The sequence below is a fragment of the Ammospiza nelsoni genome, chromosome 12, assembly GCF_027579445.1.
Source record: "Ammospiza nelsoni isolate bAmmNel1 chromosome 12, bAmmNel1.pri, whole genome shotgun sequence".
NCBI classification, from domain to species: Eukaryota; Metazoa; Chordata; class Aves; order Passeriformes; family Passerellidae; genus Ammospiza; species Ammospiza nelsoni.
The window spans coordinates 15,913,938-15,935,381 of NC_080644.1; positions in this window are offsets into that span (position 1 = coordinate 15,913,938).

Consider the following 21,444-nt stretch of genomic DNA (forward strand, 5'->3'; position numbering starts at 1 on the left):
AAGAAGGAAGTTGTACAACACTGGGATTGTGTGCTCAACTTGCCAACTGATAGAAAACAGTACCTTACACTTTCCTGACTTTTCCAATCACATGAATATTCGATTGGAAGCTGTTTCGGACAGCTTTTCTTTTCTTCTTGTCAAACACTTGGCAGACGTCCGTGCAACGTCTAGAACACGATGGGAGATGTTTTCTTTGCTGGCGCAGGTTTTCCTTGCCAGACAGAGTGGAAAAGCTTTCTGCTAGGATGTAGACCACAAAAGACGCTAAAGACGAAGGTACGATGCTCTCCGGAGCTAAGCGCCGCTCCCGGGCTTCTTTCGGCAGAAGCCGCGCTAAGAGAGCACTGTGAGCGGTACAATCGTCTTTGCGCGAAGAAGCCGCTTCTTCGGCTCCGGGAGCCGGAGAGAGCGGCAGCATCGGAAAGGCGAAGAAGGAAGCTGTACAACACTGGGATTGTGTGCACAACTTGCCAACTGATAGAAAACAGTACCTTACCATTCTCCTGACTTTTCCAATCACATGAATAGTCGATTGGAAGCTGTTTTGGACAGCTTTTCTTTTCTTTATGCCAAACACTGGGCAGACCTCCGTGCAACGTCCAGAACACGATGGGAGATGTTTTCTGTGTTGGCGCAGGTTTTCCTTGCCAGACATAGTGGAAAAGCTTTCTGCTAGGATGTAGACCACAAAAGACGCTAAAGACGAAGGTACGATGCTCTCCGGAGCTAAGCGCCGCTCCCGGGCTTCTTTCGGTAGAAGCCGCGCTAAGAGCGCACTTTGACCGATACAATCGTCTTTGCGCGAAGAAGCCGCTTCTTCGGCTCCAGGTGCCGGAGAGAGCGGCAGCATCGGAAAGGTGAAGAAGGAAGCTGTACAAGACTGGGATTGAGTGCGCAGCTTGCCAACTGATAGAAAACAGTACCTTACCATTTTTCTGACTTTTCCAATCACATGAATATTCGATTGGAAGCTGTTTTGGACAACTTTTCTTTTCTTCAAGCCAACCACTTGGCAGACCTTCGTGCAAAGTCTAGAACACGATGGGAGATGTTTTCTGTCTTGGTGCAGGTGTTGCTTGCCAGACACAATAGTATAGCTTTTTGCTAGGATGTCGACCACAAAAGACGCTAAAGACGAAGGTACGATGCTCTCCGGAGCTAAGCGCCGCTCCCGGGCTTCTTTCGGTAGAAGCCGCGCTAAGAGCGCACTTTGACCGGTACAATCGTCTTTGCGCGAAGAAGCTGCTTCTTCGGCTCCAGGAGCCGGAGAGAGCGGCAGCATCGGAAAGGTGAAGAAGGAAGCTGTACAACACTGGGATTGTGTGCGTAACTTGCCAACTGATAGAAAACAGTACCTTACCACTTTCCCGACTTTTCCAATCACATGAATATTCGATTGGAAGCTGTTTTGGACAACTTTTCTTTTCTTCATGCCAAGCACTTGGCAGACCTCCGTACAATGCCCAGAAGACGATGGGAGATGTTGTCTGTGCTGGCGCAGGTTTTCCTTGCCAGACAGAGTGGAAAAGCTTTCTGCTAGGATGTAGACCACAAAAGACGCTAAAGACGAAGGTACGATGCTCTCCGGAGCTAAGCACCGCACCCGGGCTTCTTTCGGCAGAAGCCGCGCTAAGAGCGCACTTTGACCGGTACAATCGTCTTTGCGCGAAGAAGCCGCTTCTTCGCCTCCAGGAGCCGGAGAGAGCGGCAGCATCGGAAAGGTGAAGAAGGAAGTTGTACAACACTGGGATTGTGTGCTCAACTTGCCAACTGATAGAAAACAGTACCTTACACTTTCCTGACTTTTCCAATCACATGAATATTCGATGGGAAGCTGTTTCGGACAGCTTTTCTTTTCTTCTTGTCAAACACTTGGCAGACGTCCGTGCAACGTCTAGAACACGATGGGAGATGTTTTCTGTGCTGGCGCAGGTTTTCCTTGCCAGACAGAGTGGAAAAGCTTTCTGCTAGGATGTAGACCACAAAAGACGCTAAAGACGAAGGTACGATGCTCTCCGGAGCTAAGCGCCGCTCCCGGGCTTCTTTCGGTAGAAGCCGCGCTAAGAGCGCACTTTGACCGGTACAATCGTCTTTGCGCGAAGAAGCCGCTTCTTCGGCTCCAGGTGCCGGAGAGAGCGGCAGCATCGGAAAGGTGAAGAAGGAAGCTGTACAACACTGGGATTGAGTGCGCAGCTTGCCAACTGATAGAAAACAGTACCTTACTATTTTTCTGACTTTTCCAATCACATGAATATTCGATTGGAAGCTGTTTTGGACAGCTTTTCTTTTCTTCAAGCCAACCACTTGGCAGACCTTCGTGCAAAGTCTAGAACACGATGGGAGATGTTTTCTGTCTTGGTGCAGGTGTTGCTTGCCAGACACAATAGTAAAGCTTTTTGCTAGGATGTCGACCACAAAAGACGCTAAAGACGAAGGTACGATGCTCTCCGGAGCTAAGCGCCGCTCCCGGGCTTCTTTCGGTAGAAGCCGCGCTAAGAGCGCACTTTGACCGGTACAATCGTCTTTGCGCGAAGAAGCTGCTTCTTCGGCTCCAGGAGCCGGAGAGAGCGGCAGCATCGGAAAGGTGAAGAAGGAAGCTGTACAACACTGGGATTGTGTGCGTAACTTGCCAACTGATAGAAAACAGTACCTTACCACTTTCCCGACTTTTCCAATCACATGAATATTCGATTGGAAGCTGTTTTGGACAACTTTTCTTTTCTTCATGCCAAGCACTTGGCAGACCTCCGTACAATGCCCAGAAGACGATGGGAGATGTTGTCTGTGGTGGCGCAGGTTTTCCTTGCCAGACAGAGTGGAAAAGCTTTCTGCTAGGATGTAGACCACAAAAGACGCTAAAGACGAAGGTACGATGCTCTCCGGAGCTAAGCACCGCTCCCGGGCGTCTTTCGGCAGAAGCCGCGCTAAGAGCGCACTTTGACCGGTACAATCGTCTTTGCGCGAAGAAGCCGCTTCTTCGCCTCCAGGAGCCGGAGAGAGCGGCAGCATCGGAAAGGTGAAGAAGGAAGTTGTACAACACTGGGATTGTGTGCTCAACTTGCCAACTGATAGAAAACAGTACCTTACACTTTCCTGACTTTTCCAATCACATGAATATTCGATGGGAAGCTGTTTCGGACAGCTTTTCTTTTCTTCTTGTCAAACACTTGGCAGACGTCCGTGCAACGTCTAGAACACGATGGGAGATGTTTTCTGTGCTGGCGCAGGTTTTCCTTGCCAGACAGAGTGGAAAAGCTTTCTGCTAGGATGTAGACCACAAAAGACGCTAAAGACGAAGGTACGATGCTCTCCGGAGCTAAGCGCCGCTCCCGGGCTTCTTTCGGCAGAAGCCGCGCTAAGAGAGCACTGTGAGCGGTACAATCGTCTTTGCGCGAAGAAGCCGCTTCTTCGGCTCCGGGAGCCGGAGAGAGCGGCAGCATCGGAAAGGCGAAGAAGGAAGCTGTACAACACTGGGATTGTGTGCACAACTTGCCAACTGATAGAAAACAGTACCTTACCATTCTCCTGACTTTTCCAATCACATGAATAGTCGATTGGAAGCTGTTTTGGACAGCTTTTCTTTTCTTTATGCCAAACACTGGGCAGACCTCCGTGCAACGTCCAGAACACGATGGGAGATGTTTTCTGTGTTGGCGCAGGTTTTCCTTGCCAGACAGAGTGGAAAAGCTTTCTGCTAGGATGTAGACCACAAAAGACGCTAAAGACGAAGGTACGATGCTCTCCGGAGCTAAGCGCCGCTCCCGGGCTTCTTTCGGTAGAAGCCGCGCTAAGAGCGCACTTTGACCGGTACAATCGTCTTTGCGCGAAGAAGCCGCTTCTTCGGCTCCAGGTGCCGGAGAGAGCGGCAGCATCGGAAAGGTGAAGAAGGAAGCTGTACAACACTGGGATTGAGTGCGCAGCTTGCCAACTGATAGAAAACAGTACCTTACTATTTTTCTGACTTTTCCAATCACATGAATATTCGATTGGAAGCTGTTTTGGACAACTTTTCTTTTCTTCAAGCCAACCACTTGGCAGACCTCCGTGCAACGTCTAGAACACGATGGGAGATGTTCTCTGTGCTGGCGCAAGTTTTGCTTGCCAGACATAATAGTAAAGCTTTCTGCTAGGATGTAGACCACAAAAGACGCTAAAGACGAAGGTACGATGCTCTCCGGACCTAAGCGCCGCTCCCGGGCGTCTTTCGGCAGAAGCCGCGCTAAGGAGAGCACTGTGACCGGTACAATCGTCTTTGCGCGAAGAAGCCGCTTCTTCGCCTCCAGGAGCCGGAGAGAGCGGCAACATCGGAAAGGTGAAGAAGGAAGCTGTACAACACTGGGATTGTGTGCGCAGCTTGCTAACTGATAGAAAACAGTACCTTTGCACTCTCCTGACTTTTCCAATCACATGAATATTCGATTGGAAGCTGTTTTGGACAACATTTCTTTTCTTTATGCCAACTACTTGGCAGACCTTCGTGCAAAGTCTAGAACACGATGGGAGATGTTTTTTGTGCTGGCGCATGTTTTGCTTGCCAGACACAATAGTAAAGCTTTTTGCTAGGATGTCGACCACAAAAGACGCTAAAGACGAAGGTACGATGCTCTCCGGAGCTAAGCGCCGCTCCCGGGCTTCTTTCGGTAGAAGCCGCGCTAAGAGCGCACTTTGACCGGTACAATCGTCTTTGCGCGAAGAAGCTGCTTCTTCGGCTCCAGGAGCCGGAGAGAGCGGCAGCATCGGAAAGGTGAAGAAGGAAGCTGTACAACACTGGGATTGTGTGCGCAGCATGCCAGCTGATAGGAAACAGTACCTTCCCACTTTCCTGACTTTTCCGATCACATGAATATTCGATTGGAAGCTGTTTTGGACAACTTTCCTTTTCTTCTTGTCAATCACTTGGCAGACCTCCGTGCAACTTCCAGAACACGATGGGAGATGTTTTCTGTGCTGGCGCAAGTTTTGCTTACCAGAGAGAGTAGAAAAGCTTTCTGCTAAGATGTAGACGACAAAAGACGCTAAAGACCTAGGTTACGATGCTCTCCGGAGCTAAGCGCCGCTCCCGGGCGTCTTTCGGCAGAAGCCGCGCTAAGAGAGCACTGTGACCGGTACAATCGTCTTTGTGCGAAGAAGCCGCTTCTTCGGCTCGAGGAGCCGGAGAGAGCGGCAGCATCGGAAAGGTGAAGAAGGAAGCTGTACAACACTGGGATTGTGTGCGCAACTTGCCAACTGATAGAAAACAGTACCTTACCATTCTCCTGACTTTTCCAATCACATGAATATTCGAAGGGAAGCTGTTTTGGACAACTTTTCTTTTCTTCATGCCAACCACTTGGCAGACCTCCGTACAACGCCCAGAAGACGATGGGAGATGTTGTCTGTGCTGGCGCAGGTTTTCCTTGCCAGACAGAGTGGAAAAGCTTTCTGCTAGGATGTAGACCTCAAAAGACGCTAAAGACGAAGGTACGATGCTCTCCGGAGCTAAGCGCCGCTCCCGGGCGTCTTTCGGCAGAAGCCGCGCTAAGGAGAGCACTGTGACCGGTACAATCTTCTTTGCGCGAAGAAGCCGCTTCTTCGCCTCCAGGAGCCGGAGAGAGCGGCAGCTTCGGACAGGAGAAGAAGGAAGCTGTACAACACTGGGATTGTGTGCGCAGCTTGCTAACTGATAGAAAACAGTACCTTTGCACTCTCCTGACTTTTCCAATCACATGAACATTCGATTGGAAGCTGTTTTTGACAACATTTCTTTTCTTTATGCCAACTACTTGGCAGACCTCCGTGCAACGTCTAGAACACGATGGGAGATGTTTTCTGTGCTGGCGCAAGTTTTGATTGCCAGACATAGCGGAAAAGCTTTCTGCTAGGATGTAGACCACAAAAGACGCTAAAGACGAAGGTACGATGCTCTCCGGACCTAAGCGCCGCTCCCGGGCGTCTTTCGGCAGAAGCCGCGCTAGAGAGAGCACTGTGACCGGTGTAATCTTTGCGCGAAGAAGCCGCTTCTTCGCCTCCAGGAGCCGGAGAGAGCGGCAGCATCGGAAAGGTGAAGAAGGAAGCTGTACAACACTGGGATTGTGTGCGCAACTTGCCAACTGATAGAAAACAGTACCTTACCACTTTCCTGACTTTTCCAATCACATGAATATTCGATTGGAAGCTGTTTTGGACAACTTTCCTTTTCTTCTTGTCAATCACTTGGCAGACCTCCGTGCAACGTCCAGAACACGATGGGAGATGTTTTCTGTGCTGGCGCAAGTTTTGCTTACCAGAGAGAGTAGAAAAGCTTTCTGCTAAGATGTAGACGACAAAAGACGCTAAAGACCTAGGTTACGATGCTCTCCGGAGCTAAGCGCCGCTCCCGGGCGTCTTTCGGCAGAAGCCGCGCTAAGGAGAGCACTGTGACGGGTAAAATCTTCTTTGAGCGAAGAAGCCGCTTCTTCGCCTCCAGGAGCCGGGGAAAGCGGCAGCATCGGAAAGGTGAAGAAGGAAGTTGTACAACACTGGGATTGTGTGCTCAACTTGCTAACTGATAGAAAACAGTCCCTTTGCACTCTCCTTACTTTTCCAATCACATGAATATTCGATGGGAAGCTGTTTCGGACAGCTTTTCTTTTCTTCTTGTCAAACACTTGGCAGACGTCCGTGCAACGTCTAGAACACGATGGGAGATGTTTTCTGTGCTGGCGCAAGTTTTGATTGCCAGACATAGCGGAAAAGCTTTCTGCTAGGATGTAGACCACAAAAGACGCTAAAGACGAAGGTACGATGCTCTCCGGAGCTAAGCGCCGCTCCCGGGCTTCTTTCGGCAGAAGCCGCGCTAAGAGCGCACTTTGACCGGTACAATCGTCTTTGCGCGAAGAAGCCGCTTCTTCGCCTCCAGGAGCCGGAGAGAGCGGCAGCATCGGAAAGGTGAAGAAGGAAGTTGTACAACACTGGGATTGTGTGCTCAACTTGCCAACTGATAGAAAACAGTACCTTACACTTTCCTGACTTTTCCAATCACATGAATATTCGATTGGAAGCTGTTTCGGACAGCTTTTCTTTTCTTCTTGTCAAACACTTGGCAGACCTCCGTGCAACGTCTAGAACACGATGGGAGATGTTTTCTGTGCTGGCGCAGGTTTTCCTTGCCAGACTGAGTGGAAAAGCTTTCTGCTAGGATGTAGACCACAAAAGACGCTAAAGACGAAGGTACGATGCTCTCCGGAGCTAAGCGCCGCTCCCGGGCTTCTTTCGGCAGAAGCCGCGCTAAGAGAGCACTGTGAGCGGTACAATCGTCTTTGCGCGAAGAAGCCGCTTCTTCGGCTCCGGGAGCCGGAGAGAGCGGCAGCATCGGAAAGGCAAAGAAGGAAGCTGTACAACACTGGGATTGTGTGCACAACTTGCCAACTGATAGAAAACAGTACCTTACCATTCTCCTGACTTTTCCAATCACAAGAATATTCGATTGGAAGCTGTTTTGGACAGCTTTTCTTTTCTTTATGCCAAACACTTGGCAGACCTCCGTGCAACGTCCAGAACACGATGGGAGATGTTTTCTGTGTTGGCGCAGGTTTTCCTTGCCAGACATAGTGGAAAAGCTTTCTGCTAACATGTAGACCACAAAAGACGCTAAAGACGATGGTACGATGCTCTCCGGAGCTAAGCGCCGCTCCCGGGCTTCTTTCGGTAGAAGCCGCGCTAAGAGCGCACTTTGACCGGTACAATCGTCTTTGCGCGAAGAAGCCGCTTCTTCGGCTCCAGGTGCCGGAGAGAGCGGCAGCATCGGAAAGGTGAAGAAGGAAGCTGTACAACACTGGGATTGAGTGCGCAGCTTGCCAACTGATAGAAAACAGTACCTTACACTTTCCTGACTTTTCCAATCACATGAATATTCGATTGGAAGCTGTTTTGGACAACATTTCTTTTCTTCATGCCAACCACTTGGCAGACCTCTGTGCAACGTCTAGAACACGATGGGAGATGTTCTCTGTGCTGGCGCAAATTTTGCTTGCCAGACACAATAGTAAAGCTTTCTGCTAGGATGTAGACCACAAAAGACTCTAAAGACGAAGGTACGATGCTCTCCGGACCTAAGCGCCGCTCCCGGGCGTCTTTCGGCAGAAGCCGCGCTAAGGAGAGCACTGTGACCGGTAAAATCTTTGCGCGAAGAAGCCGCTTCTTCGCCTCCAGGAGCCGGAGAGAGCGGCAGCATCAGAAAGGTGAAGAAGGAAGCTGTACAACACTGGGATTGTGTGCGCAGCTTGCTAACTGATAGAAAACAGTACCTTTGCACTCTCCTGACTTTTCCAATCACATGAATATTCGATTGGAAGCTGTTTTGGACAACTTTTCTTTTCTTTAAGCCAACTACTTGGCAGACCTTCGTGCAAAGTCTAGAACACGATGGGAGATGTTTTCTGTGCTGGCGCAAGTTTTGCTTGCCAGACACAATAGTAAAGCTTTTTGCTAGGATGTCGACCACAAAAAACGCTAAAGACGAAGGTACGATGCTCTCCGGAGCTAAGCGCCGCTCCCGGGCTTCTTTCGGTAGAAGCCGCGCTAAGAGAGCACTTTGACCGGTACAATCGTCTTTGCGCGAAGAAGCTGCTTCTTCGGCTCCAGGAGCCGGAGAGAGCGGCAGCATCGGAAAGGTGAAGAAGGAAGCTGTACAACACTGGGATTGTGTGCGTAACTTGCCAACTGATAGAAAACAGTACCTTACCACTTTCCTGACTTTTCCAATCACATGAACATTCGATTGGAAGCTGTTTTGGACAACTTTTCTTTTCTTCTTGTCAATCACTTGGCAGACCTCCGAGCAACGTCCAGAACACGATGGGAGATGTTTTCTGTGCTGGAGCAAGTTTTGCTTACCAGAGAGAGTAGAAAAGCTTTCTGCTAAGATGTAGACGACAAAAGACGCTAAAGACCTAGGTTACGATGCTCTCCGGAGCTAAGCGCCGCTCCCGGGCATCATTTGGCAGAAGCCGCGCTAAGGAAGCAATGTGACGAGTAGAATCTTCTTTGCGCGAAGAAGCCGCTTCTTCGCCTCCAGGAGCCGGAGAGAGCGGCAGCTTCGGACAGGAGAAGAAGGAAGCTGTACAACACTGGGATTGTGTGCGCAGCTTGCTAACTGTTAGAAAACAGCACCTTTGCACTTTCCTGACTTTTCCAATCACATGAATATTCGATTGGAAGCTGTTTCGGACAGCTTTTCTTTTCTTGTTGTCAAAGACTTGGCAGACGTCCGTGCAACGTCTAGAACACGATGGGAGATGTTTTCTGTGCTGGCGCAAGTTTTGATTGCCAGACATAGCGGAAAAGCTTTCTGCTAGGATGTAGACCACAAAAGACGCTAAAGACGAAGGTACGATGCTCTCCGGAGCTAAGCACTGCACCCGGGCTTCTTTCGGCAGAAGCCGCGCTAAGAGCGCACTTTGACCGGTACAATCGTCTTTGCGCGAAGAAGCCGCTTCTTCGCCTCCGGGAGCCGGAGAGAGCGGCAGCTTCGGACAGGCAAAGAAGGAAGCTGTACAACACTGGGATTGTGTGCACAACTTGCCAACTGATAGAAAACAGTACCTTACCATTCTCCTGACTTTTCCAATCACATGAATATTCGATTGGAAGCTGTTTTGGACAGCTTTTCTTTTCTTTATGCCAAACACTTGGCAGACCTCCGTGCAACGTCCAGAACACGATGGGAGATGTTTTCTGTGTTGGCGCAGGTTTTCCTTGCCAGACATAGTGGAAAAGCTTTCTGTTAGGATGTAGACCACAAAAGACGCTAAAGACGAAGGTACGATGCTCTCCGGAGCTAAGCGCCGCTCCCGGGCTTCTTTCGGCAGAAGCGGCGCTAAGAGAGCACTGTGACCGGTACAATCGTCTTTGCGCGAAGAAGCCGCTTCTTCGGCTCCGGGAGCCGGAGAGAGCGGCAGCATCGGAAAGGTGAAGAAGGAAGCTGTACAACACTGGGATTGTGTGCACAACTTGCCAACTGATAGAAAAAAGTACCTTACCATTCTCCTGACTTTTCCAATCACATGAATATTCGATTGGAAGCTGTTGTGGACAACTTTTCTTCTCTTCATGCAAACACTTGGCAGACCTCCGTACAACGTCCAGAACACGATGGGAGATGTTTTCTGTGTTCCGCAGGTTTTCCTTGCCAGACAGAGTGGAAAAGCTTTCTGCTAGGATGTAGACCACAAAAGACGCTAAATACGAAGGTACGATGCTCTCCGGAGCTAAGCGCCGCTCCCGGGCTTCTTTCGGCAGAAGCTGCGCTAAGAGAGCACTGTGAGCGGTACAATCGTCTTTGCGCGAAGAAGCCGCTTCTTCGGCTCCGGGAGCCGGAGAGAGCGGCAGCATCGGAAAGGTGAAGAAGGAAGCTGTACAACACTGGGATTGTGTGCGCAACTTGACAACTGATAGAAAACAGTACCTTACACTTTCCTGACGTTTCCAATCACATGAACATGTAGTGGAAATTCTATTTGCTAAGATGTAGACGACAATAGAGGCTAAAGACTGGATGAGAGCAAATGACACCCATCTCTAAAAAAGGCAATTAGGAGGACTCGGAATAGTACAAACCAGGCAGCCTCCTTTTTATCCCCAGGAAGTTGATGAAGCAGCTCTTCCTGGAAAACCTTGCCAGGCACATGCAAGACTACAAAATCATGTAGTTAGCATGGTTTTTCAGGGGAATTTCATGCTGGAACATCACTTTAAACTCCTCTGATGAATCAACTTGACTGGTAGATGAAGGGAATATTATCTGCCTGGGCTTCAGGGAGGTTTTTGACATATCTCTACATGGCAGCACGCATCCATATGGAAGCAATAGTGCAAAGGGGAGGGAACCAGTGTCTTTTCAGTGATGCTGAGTGAAAAAACAAGAGTCAGTGGGCACTCTCTGAAATACAGGAGATTGCCATTGACCATCAGCAAATGATTCTTTACTGTGAGGGTGACTGAACCACGGCACAGACTGCCCAGAAAGATTGTGGAGCCTGGATCTTTGAAGACATTCAAAGTACACCCAGATAGACTCCTGGGCAAGAGGCTCTAGGTATCCTGGTTTAGGCAGGGGGATTGGGCCTGGTTAGCCCCACCAAGCCCTTCCACTCTCATTCATTCTGTGCTAGTGAATTCTCTTCAAGATGCATTTCAAGCACTTGCATGACAAAGTTCTGTGAAGACAGAGATCCAAATGGACACGGCATCTAAGTTCCTTAAGCAGTGTTCAAGAAGAATGCAAAACTCTGGGACGAGTGTCTCTTCCCTAACTGAATCCCTTTCATGGGAAAATTCCCAGCTCTAGAAAGATCTTCTGATACGCATGCTTAAGACTGACACTGGCTGAGCAAATTTCTCCCTATGTGTATCCAAGACCAGTTAGGATCTTCACCCAAAGTGCTGTCAACATAGTCACAGAATGTCTATTGTTAAGAAGTGACAACTTCCATCAGCATGGCAACTATTGGTCCACCAAATGGATGAATGGATGGGAATTATCTACTTGGGTTAAAAACAAAAAGAAAGAGTTGGTCTTTAGTTATCAATTTCATTGCAATATTATAAGGGAAGAAAAAGACCTAAGTCCTTGACTTTCTTAACTCGAGGAAAGATTTTAAAAATTCCTTGTAAAAATGTATGATCACAATCAGACTATTGAAACCATTTGAGTTGGGAAAAGAGTTCACAAATTGTCTAGAGAGTGGCAAAGAAGCCAAGAAAAATAGGAAAGAAACAAAAAGAGAGCAGAAGCGTCAGCTTCATTGTACAAGCTCGTTCTAGAAGTGGTCTGCTGGGAAAAGGAAGCCCCAGTTGAATTTCCAATGTATTCCTGCGCTTGATTCAGTAACCGGTCAATGTAAAAACCAATCCTTTTGTACAACTTCTTCCAGCAACAAAAACTCCAACAGGTTGACACTACCATCATGCCTGTTCCAGACATATTTCCAAGAGAAATGATGATTTTCTTGAAAACCTACTTGCATAAAAGTTGCAAGATGGTGGAGGGATTCCCACATCCTCCTTCCTCCATCTGGCTTGAAAGTAGATTTGATAAAATATGCAACAAAGCACATGATTTATAAGGTAGAGTCAAATGGATGATTTGGGAATTGATCTCTTGTTGATAGTAAACTTCATATCCACTCTGTGTGACCTTTCTAAAACAAAATGTGGAGCTGAGGCATGAATCTGCCACAACAAGTGTAAAGCAAACATACTCACTCCCCTTCACATGCCCCCCCTTCCACACACACCTAGGCACACACAGAGATCAGCATAGCAGATCATGAGCACCTTGGAAAAGACGGAAATGCTCAATGCCTCTCTTGATGGGCAAAAGAGCTGGTGCAGTAATTCAAATGCCTGGTACAGAAATTCTGTTTCATATTTAGTTTCTATTTAAAACACAGCTTTTCATTTCATTCTATTTACAGAATATTTTCATGTCATTTGCTTCTTTAAAATTACTTAGTTCTCACCTGTTGTATGTCTAGGAATATTTTCTTCCAAAAATAGAAAAAAATAGATGATATCTTTTCAGCAGAAAACATTGGTTGATACAATTTTAAACCATCATGATATGGAAGAATTGTTCTGTCCCTCTCGAAGGTGGAAGAAGCATTTGGATCACAGATCATCTACAATGAAATACTTGACATGTTTAAGATGCTTTCAATCAATTTTGATCGTCAATTGCTTCTTCGTTGTAAACAGTAATTTTTCAGTGAAGGGAAAGTGTGTGTGGTATATCTACACGATGTGGTCAAACCCAGTTCCTACTAATGGCCAGGCTGAACTCCAGTAAATAATGTCCCGAATGATATTTTGCCGCCTTCTTTGGCACTTTGTGAAATCTTACCATGATGAAGTGCTGAAACACAGAGATTTTCTCTTAGAGAGTGTCTCATGTTGTAACCCGTCCCATGGATTTTATGCTGTAATTCTTATCTCTTTTAAAATTTGCTATCTTCTGTACAGTTTTCATGAACCTTTCTGTTACAGTAGTGAAAATCACAGATAAATGTCATTTTGTACAACTTTGAATTTAGCCCAAGAGCTGAGAGAAAACTTGCTCCTATACTTCAATCTCAGTTTCTTCTATAGTCCAACTTTGTTTCTCTACCATCAAGCTTCTCCTTTGTTGCTGCTCCAAGCCCCGTCCAAGCTGACCTTGAATACTTTCAGGGATGGGACACCCACAACTTCTCTGGGCAACCTGTTCCAGTGTTCCAGCACTCCCACAGTAAAAAAGGCCTTCCTTTCATCTAATATGTGTAGGAAATCATAAATCTAGGCATAGAGACTTGGAGTGCAAATTTGAAATTCTTTTGATTTGAAGCACATTTTATATGAATACTGACTTACAGATGACTAAAAGATGTTGATGGGCATTTGAGCTGACAAGTTGTGAAAAAGTGCACGGAAATTAAAATTGAAACCAGTAAAATTAAAAACTTCTTGCCATTTTCTTTTTCCTCTCCTATTCAAAATTGCATATGTCAGATATCAGTGCTTCATGCAAACCTCTCAGATGCTCTCAGAGAAAAAGCTTTTCTTTCAGACTAAGTTGCGGTTGACGTAGAACACTAGCAGGAGTGAAAGTTTTTCTGGGCATCGGGGCAGCACCTTCTCCTTGGATTTGTGTGCAGAAAGCATTTTATCCAAACTGCAAAATAGACCCAACTCTGTTCTATTCATCATTCTTACTGCATCAGGCCTGAAGACGCTGTGAAAAGTAGCCTGTGGACCTTGAAGATAGCGCATGTGAAACAGATGAGAGGTGATGGAGAAGTTGAGAGAAGAAAGAGCATATGGCCCAGTACGGACGCCAGAAAGTATTTCTTCATGTGATCATGGCAGATTGCAGGAGCCACTTGCTACTATCAAACCAGCCCGACTTGGCACTGGTGCCACCTTGGGTCTGGGAACCATCCTGCGTATCGTGGATTTTCAGGAGCCAGCCGGCCACTCCCAGCCACAGGCCCTTAAACACAGACCTCGGCCCTCTTACCTGGCCAAAAAAACTCACCTGCCCCGCTTCTGCATGGCAGATTGCAGGAGCCACTTGGTAATATCAAACCAGCCCGACTTGGCACTGGTGCCACCTTGGGTCTGGGAACCATCCTGCGTATCATGGATTTTCAGGAGCCAGCAAGACACTCTTGGCCACAGGCCCCCAAACACAAACCTCGGCCCTTTTCCCTGGCAAAGAAAAGTCACCTGCCCTGCTTCTGCATGGCAGATTGCCGGAGAATTTGGTACTATCAAACCAGCCCGACTTGGCAATGTTGCTACCTTGGGTCTGAGAAACATCCTGCGTATTGTGGATTTTCAGGAGCCAGCCGGCCTCTCCCAGCCACAGGCCCCCAAACACAATCCACGGCCCTTTTCCCTGGCAAACAACACTCACCTGCCCCGCTTCTCGATGGCAGATTGCAGGAGTCCCTGGGTAATTTCAATCCAGCCTGACTTGGCAGCGTTTCCACCTTGCGTCTGGGAATCATCCTGCATATCAAAGAATTTCAGGAGCCAGCCGGCACTCTCAGTCACAGGCCCCCAAACACAAACCATGGCCCTTTTCCCTTGCAAACAAAACTCACCTGCCCCGCTTCTGGATGGCAGATTGCAGCAGCCACTTAGTCCTATCAAAGCAGCCCGAATTGGCACTGTGTTGAAAGCGAAGGGAAGCCAACCCACCTTGTCGTTTATCAGCATTGACTCCAATTTATTGATTAAATCAGCCACTTTATATAACAGTGTTAATTAACTTCATGCATATTGCAAAATCCAAGCTCACTATAGGTTAACAGAGAAAACTCTAACCCCTCCTTTTGTTTTACCATACCCATGATTGTTTCTTGCAAACAGGACCAGCGTTCCCACTGTGATATGAAAGTCAAGTATTGGAGAGTGCTTTTGTTACTCTTTAGAAGGTTAGAATATGCTGAAAAGATGCTAGCTGGGGACTTGCAATTAATGAATTATTTGCTGTAAGTAGGTCAAATGACATGAGCTTTCAAAAAGGAAAAGTAGTCTTATTCCACCTGCCAATTCTAAAGTAGATTAATAAGCCTTAAGCAGAAGATGGATGTGAAGAGGGATATGACATGAAAGGTTAAGCAACACTGCTGACAGCAAAAGGCTTACCTGCTGCAGATACGGGAGACAAAATACTATTTGGACACAAACATTGCTATTCAGACGACAGTAAAATTCTGAGTGACAGCAAAATTTACTCAGTCATCATGACAGTAAAATTTGCTCCCATCAAAATGTGCTCATCAATTCTTAGTGTAAGCTAAGCACCTTAAGCAAAGGGTAGTTCAAGCCTAACTGGTATTTGATGGCAAAAAAGGCAACTTGGCCTGCCTTTCTCACTTCTACTCCATTCAAAAGCTTACTTTGTCTCAGATTCCTTTGGTGGGATACCAACGCAAGCCGCCAAACTGCACGAAAATGATGATTTAAAGAAAGATAGATGAGAAAAATGGAATAATGGTTCATGTTCTTTTCCTTCCAACTGCTTTGTTTGCCCTTTGAATTTTTTGAAGTCCTTTCTGGTGTCACCATGGTTGCACTGCAGCAAGTGTTGGGCTGTAAGCTGTCCATATTGCCAGCTTCTGGACTGCCTTCAGAAAACTTCCCACTGGTTTTGTCTAGAAATCACAAGCAGTAGAGATGACAAAGACTGCAGAAACCTTCTCATCTCCTTCTAGAGCAAGACCATGTCTTTCACCCACTCTTAACTAGACAACTTTCATCAGTCACGAGGGAGTCTCATGTTCAAGAGCTAAGCAGTGACAGCTGTAAATGACAAAAAGCAGACTGAAATTCTCTTGGGACTCCAGCAGAGAGCAATGAAGGAGGTTGAATTCACCTTCTTGGGAAGTTCTAAAATGCACGTTCACTTGAGCACAGGAGCTAAGCCATCGTAACCTTTGTTGAGTATGTCTGCGTAGACAGACATATTTAGACCATGTTATTTAAGCCACGTTATCATCTCTAGCTGCTAAGCTGCACTTCTTGCAAAGTATCTGCAACGTATTTTACAGGGTGGGCTTTGATGTGTAATCCCTGAGTAATATTGCAAAGAGAAGTACTTGGGCTGTGGGGTGGGGGGGGGAGCCGCAACTCTTAGGTTTTTCAAATCATGGTTCCATTTGAAAGTCAAAAAAGATGTCAAACCTTTCTTTCCTAGACCTATTACCAGCACAAACTGTACCAGAATTTATGACCTGTAACTGTACCGTGGACGCTCTTTCTCTGGACTATTCCTTAAGAAACAAAGTCCTCACTAGAAAGAAAACAAAATTAGCCAAGTATTGGCCTGGATTAGTTCCAAGGCTCTGTACTAAAGGCCAAACACGTGTAATAATAGTAACCAGTGGACTAAAAGTTAAATCAATAGAGCATGACTCAGTTCAAAGACATCTTGTGTCCTAATGTTCTCACAGAAGACTGTAAAAACCTGTCTATTTTTGTGGGTTTCTTTTATCCATTTAGCTGTACCTTCTACTTCTCTCCACTGTCTGAGAACATTGATGATAAGGTTGGATGACCTCATGTCAACTTGTAGAAGTAAAGAAAGAGAAGCCAGGAAAGAAAGGCAAATTTGTTAATTGCAGGTGGAAAGAGGGAGGCCAACAAAAGAAAACAAAAGAACAGTACTAATGAAATGCTCCCCTGTCTTCTGTGAAAAGTAAAGGCACAGACAAGAAAGAACAAGTGCAAAATTCTCACTAGAGAAACGCACTTGATCTGACTCAAGTATTTTGCGGTACATTTCTTGCTGTTTTCTCATGCCAAACATATTAACCATTGAAGGTGTCCCTTTCCTCTCTCTGGAATACAGCTAGGAAGATGGCTGTGTCATTGCTGACAAGCTGCTATTCTCAGAGGTGCCCACCTGAAAGTCCTAGATCAATTGATTTGCTCTGTCACTTTGATATGGCATGACTTACAGTTTCAGCACCTGAACTTGCCAGCCCTACAATTCTTTGCCCCTTGAATGCTTAGATAGGCTCCTTGGCAACTGGCATTTGTAAGGACTTGAAACTATGCAGAATTTGCACCGTGAGATGATGCCAAATGAGTCACAGCAGTAGATTAACTGGGGCATGCAAGGCAGAGAGAGGGAAATGAGAGCACAAGAAGAGAGTACACAAGAAGAGAGTACAATCTCCTTTTTTCTGAAACACTGAAGAGATCAAAGTGAACACAAATCCTCCTAGGGGTAGTTCTTGCAAAAGACTAAGAGTTCTTTTTGTGTTCACAGGCCTGGAATATTTAGCTTTGGATGACGGCAAAATGCAGATGACAAAACGAGGCCTTGAAGTCACATCCAGTATGAAGCAGTAGGAAAGAGGAAAGCGGCTGAGAGCGTCAACCCTGCTAAGTAGTCTCAGTATTCTTCTATACATGAGCAGAAATTTGAAATGAGTCTCTGAAAATGACAAAGGAGGCAGAAGAAAAGGGAGCGATGACTCCTCTGGCATAGTGCTTCCTAACAGGGATCTTCAAAATGTCAAGGTTGTATCATCCTTTCAACTGAAGGAAGGTATGAAAACAACAGGAAGGAAATGGCATCCAATACTCTGGGCAGTGTACTTCTAGACAGAAAGGCCACTGATGGAAAACCAACTAAACTGGCACCAATGCAGCAGCATTGTACTAAAGCCAGAAACGTCCAGCGCTTCGTTCTCTGCCATTCCATTCAGATGCACACAGCAGCTCTGCAACATTCCTACTGATCGTCTCCTTGGCAAAGTGGCAGTGAGGGTCCGTGGTGATGCAGAGTCCCCAGGCAGATGCAAAGGAGAGCTGCTTTCTTGCAAAAACCAGGCTTTTGAAACACTCAGGCCTTTCTCATTTCCATAGCTTTAAGCCATAACAAACACAATTCAACCAACCACCATGCACCACGCTGTGAACACACGACGCTTCTAGAGCTTGTTGATCTACCTCGAAGTCAGCTGCCTCACCTTGCCACAGTCCTTTTCTACTTAGCCAAAGTAATGGGCCTCAGCCCAAGGCCTTCCTTTTGTAAGCTTCTAGCTCTATGCAGCAGCAAACCACTACTTTCTTCTGTGCCAAGACTTTAGGTAGACTATTTGCATCTGCCCTCCTTCCAGTGAAACCTAATGGCGAGAGAAAAGCCTCTCAGAGATGTTCAGTCATTCCATTTTCTAGACAGGCCAAATCCAAAGAGAAGCAAGCTATGGCATTGTGTACTTGCTCTTACAAAACACCTGCTGCCCTCTGACAATCAACTAGCAGAAAACCAGCCAAACTGAGACTTGAGGAAAACAACCCTTGGAAGGGAATAATGATGTGATCAATCAAGACAACACTTTTCCAGGCTACCGAGATACTGGAAATGTCAGCAAAGGCTTGAGAGCAAAGGCTGAACTAATGGGAAAAGGGTAAAAGAATCCCAAGAAAAACATGACCAAAGGTTAAAACAATTCCAAGAAGAACATAGGCAACTAACCTGTTGAAGCCTTCAGAAAAACAGTGGCCGCTGATTTACATAGGCCATTCAAGTTAATTGACCCGTGCACCTTCCACTCCTTTTTCGGCACCATATGGAGTGAATTGAGACCATGGAATCACAATTCCTTGGATTCTGTTCTTAACTTCAGGAGAGAAGTACAGCAGCTGAAGTACCTGTTAGTGATGTGATACCCAGGAACACCGAGTTGACACATTTCTTTCTTGGCCAATCACAACAAGCAAGGCTAAGAGGATAAGGCTGGCTTATTTCCATGACACTTTTCTTGTTTTACAGCCTGCTCTGATTCCGGTGAAACTTTTTCATTAGCTTCTCTCTAAAAGGAGAAAGTCCAGTTCAATGTCCCGCCCTACTGCTGCAAGTATACCATTTGGTTTGTGGAGCCGAAAAAATTGAATTGGAAGGTACGGAGACCCCGGAGCTAAGAGCCGCTCGGGGCGTCTTTCGGCAGAAGCCGCGCTAAGAGAGCACTGTGAGCGGTACAATCGTCTTTGCGCGAAGAAGCCGCTTCTTCGGCTCAGGGAGCCGGAGAGAGCGGCAGCATCGGAAAGGTGAAGAAGGAAGCTGTACAACACTGGGATTGTGTGCGCAGCTTGCCAACTGATAGAAAACAGTACGTTAACATTCTCCTGACTTTTCCAAACACATGAATATTTGATTGGAAGCTGTTTTGGACAGCTTTTCTTTTCTTTATGCCAAACACTTGGCAGACCTCCGTGCAACGTCCAGAACACGATGGGAGATGTTTTCTGTGCTGGCGCAGGTTTTCCTTGCCAGACAGAGTGGAAAAGCTTTCTGCTAGGATGTAGACCACAAAAGACGCTAAAGACGAAGGTACGATGCTCTCCGGAGCTAAGCGCCGCTCCCGGGCTTCTTTCGGCAGAAGCCGCGCTAAGAGAGCACTGTGAGCGGTACAATCGTCTTTGCGCGAAGAAGCCGCTTCTTCGGCTCCGGGAGCCGGAGAGAGCGGCAGCATCGGAAAGGTGAAGAAGGAAGCTGTACAACACTGGGATTGTGTGCGCAGCTTGCCAACTGATAGAAAACAGTACGTTACCATTCTCCTGACTTTTTTAATCACATGAATATTCGATTGGAAGCTGTTTTGGACAGCTTTTCTTTTCTGTATGCCAAACACTTGGCAGACCTCCGTGCAACGTCCAGAACACGATGGGAGATGTTTTCTGTGCTGGCGCATGTTTTCCTTGCCAGACAGAGTGGAAAAGCTTTCTGCTAGGATGTAGACCACAAAAGACGCTAAAGACGAAGGTACGATGCTCTCCGGGGCTAAGCGCCGCTCCCGGGCTTCTTTCGGCAGAAGCCGCGCTAAGAGAGCACTGTGAGCGGTACAATCGTCTTTGCGCGAAGAAGCCTCTTCTTCGGCTCCGGGAGCCGGAGAGAGCGGCAGCATCGGAAAGGTGAAGAAGGAAGCTGTACAACACTGGGATTGTGTGCGCAGCTTGCCAACTGATAGAAAACAGTACCTTACACTTTCCTGACGTTTCCAATCACATGACCATGTAGTGGAAAAGCTTTTTGCTAAGATGTAGACGACCAGAGAGGCTAAAGACTGGATGAGAGCAAATGACACCCATCTCTAAAAAAGACAATTTGGAGGACTCGGAATAGTACAAACCAGGCAGCCTCCTTTTTATCCCCAGGAAGTTGATGAAGCAGCTCTTCCTGGAAAACCTTGCCAGGCACATGCAAGATGACAAAATCATGTAGTTAGCATGATTTTTCAGGGGAATTTCATGCTGGAACATCACTTTAAACTCCTCTGATGAATCAACTTGACTGGTAGATGAAGGGAATATTATCTGCCTGGGCTTCAGGGAGGTTTTTGACATATCTCTACATGGCAGCACGCATCCATATGGAAGCAATAGTGCAAAGGGGAGGGAACCAGTGTCTTTTCAGTGATGCTGAGTGAAAAAACAAGAGTCAGTGGGCACTCTCTGAAATACAGGAGATTGCCATTGACCATCAGCAAATGATTCTTTACTGTGAGGGTGACTGAACCACGGCACAGACTGCCCAGAAAGATTGTGGAGCCTGGATCTTTGAAGACATTCAAAGTACACCCAGATAGACTCCTGGGCAAGAGGCTCTAGGTATCCTGGTTTAGGCAGGGGGATTGGGCCTGGTTAGCCCCACCAAGCCCTTCCACTCTCATTCATTCTGTGCTAGTGAATTCTCTTCAAGATGCATTTCAAGCACTTGCATGACAAAGTTCTGTGAAGACAGAGATCCAAATGGACACGGCATCTAAGTTCCTTAAGCAGTGTTCAAGAAGAATGCAAAACTCTGGGACGAGTGTCTCTTCCCTAACTGAATCCCTTTCATGGGAAAATTCCCAGCTCTAGAAAGATCTTCTGATACGCATGCTTAAGACTGACACTGGCTGAGCAAATTTCTCCCTATGTGTATCCAAGACCAGTTAGGATCTTCACCCAAAGTGCTGTCAACATAGTCACAGAATGTCTATTGTTAAGAAGTGACAACTTCCATCAGCATGGCAACATTCATCCATCAGCCAAATGGATGAATGGATGGGAATTATCTACTTGGGTTAAAAACAAAAAGAAAGAGTTGGTCTTTAGTTATCAATTTCATTGCAATATTATAAGGGAAGAAAAAGACCTAAGTCCTTGACTTTCTTAACTCGAGGAAAGATTTTAAAAATTCCTTGTAAAAATGTATGATCACAATCAGACTATTGAAACCATTTGAGTTGGGAAAAGAGTTCACAAATTGTCTAGAGAGTGGCAAAGAAGCCAAGAAAAATAGGAAAGAAACAAAAAGAGAGCAGAAGCGTCAGCTTCATTGTACAAGCTCGTTCTAGAAGTGGTCTGCTGGGAAAAGGAAGCCCCAGTTGAATTTCCAATGTATTCCTGCGCTTGATTCAGTAACCGGTCAATGTAAAAACCAAT